Genomic DNA, 1,779 nt, shown 5'->3' on the forward strand with positions numbered 1-1,779 from the left:
GCACTTTCCATATGGTCTCCAAAAATGCGTGTGAGCTGACCTGGTCCCTTATAATAGGCAATGAACACGATTTTGGCAAAATATTTTTTTCAAAATTTTTTGACTCACCGGGTAAAATCGAATTTACTTGGGAAAAATGTTCTAGCAGGGGCCCTCCCATACAAATTTTTTTCTTCTCAAAAATGATTTTCGTTTCACTTTTCATACTCAGGGGAGTCTAAAATTGATGTTTTGAGTCACCATGAAAAAAAAATTTTTTTTGACCCGAGCTTGTGTCGCGACCCAAAAATCGACTCACTTGGGAAAAATGTTCTAGCAGGGGCCCTCCCATACAAAAATTTTTTCTTCTCAAAAATGATTTTCGTTTCACTTTTCATACTCAGGGGAGTCTAAAATTGATGTTTTGAGTCACCGTGAAAAAAAAAATTTTTTGACCCGAGCTTGTGTCGGCGACCCAAAATCGACGCACTTGGGAAAAATGTTCTAGCAGGGGCCCTCCCATACAAAATTTTTTTCTTCTCAAAAATGATTTTCGTTTCACTTTTCATACTCAGGGGAGTCTAAAATTGATGTTTTGAGTCACCGAGAAAAAAAAAATTTTTTGACCCGAGCTTGTGTCGGCGACCCAAAATCGACGCACTTGGGAAAAATGTTCTAGCAGGGGCCCTCCCATACAAAAATTTTTTCTTCTCAAAAGTGATTTTCGTTTCACTTTTCATACTCAGGGGAGTCTAAAATTGATGTTTTGAGTCACCGTGAAAAAAAAATTTTTTTGACCCGAGCTTGTGTCGGCGACCCAAAATCGACGCACTTGGGAAAAATGTTCTAGCAGGGGCCCTCCCATACAAAATTTTTTTCTTCTCAAAAATGATTTTCGTTTCACTTTTCATACTCAGGGGAGTCTAAAATTGATGTTTTGAGTCACCGTGAAAAAAAAATTTTTTTGACCCGAGCTTGTGTCGGCGACCCAAAATCGACGCACTTGGGAAAAATGTTCTAGCAGGGGCCCTCCCATACAAAAATTTTTTCTTCTCAAAAATGATTTTCGTTTCACTTTTCATACTCAGGGGAGTCTAAAATTGATGTTTTGAGTCACCGTGAAAAAAAAATTTTTTTGACCCGAGCTTGTGTCGGCGACCCAAAATCGACGCACTTGGGAAAAATGTTCTAGCAGGGGCCCTCCCATACAAAAATTTTTTCTTCTCAAAAATGATTTTCGTTTCACTTTTCATACTCAGGGGAGTCTAAAATTGATGTTTTGAGTCACCGTGAAAAAAAAATTTTTTTGACCCGAGCTTGTGTCGGCGACCCAAAATCGACGCACTTGGGAAAAATGTTCTAGCAGGGGCCCTCCCATACAAAAATTTTTTCTTCTCAAAAATGATTTTCGTTTCACTTTTCATACTCAGGGGAGTCTAAAATTGATGTTTTGAGTCACCGTGAAAAAAAAATTTTTTTGACCCGAGCTTGTGTCGGCGACCCAAAATCGACGCACTTGGGAAAAATGTTCTAGCAGGGGCCCTCCCATACAAAAATTTTTTCTTCTCAAAAATGATTTTCGTTTCACTTTTCATACTCAGGGGAGTCTAAAATTGATGTTTTGAGTCACCGAGAAAAAAAAATTTTTTTGACCCGAGCTTGTGTCGGCGACCCAAAAATCGACGCACTTGGGAAATATGTTCTAGCAGGGGCCCTCCCATACAAAAATTTTTTCTTCTCAAAAATGATTTTCGTTTCACTTTTCATACTCAGGGGAGTCTAAAATTGATGTTTTGAGTC

Source organism: Anopheles moucheti (genome assembly GCF_943734755.1).
Source record: "Anopheles moucheti chromosome X unlocalized genomic scaffold, idAnoMoucSN_F20_07 X_unloc_5, whole genome shotgun sequence".
NCBI lineage: Eukaryota > Metazoa > Arthropoda > Insecta > Diptera > Culicidae > Anopheles > Anopheles moucheti.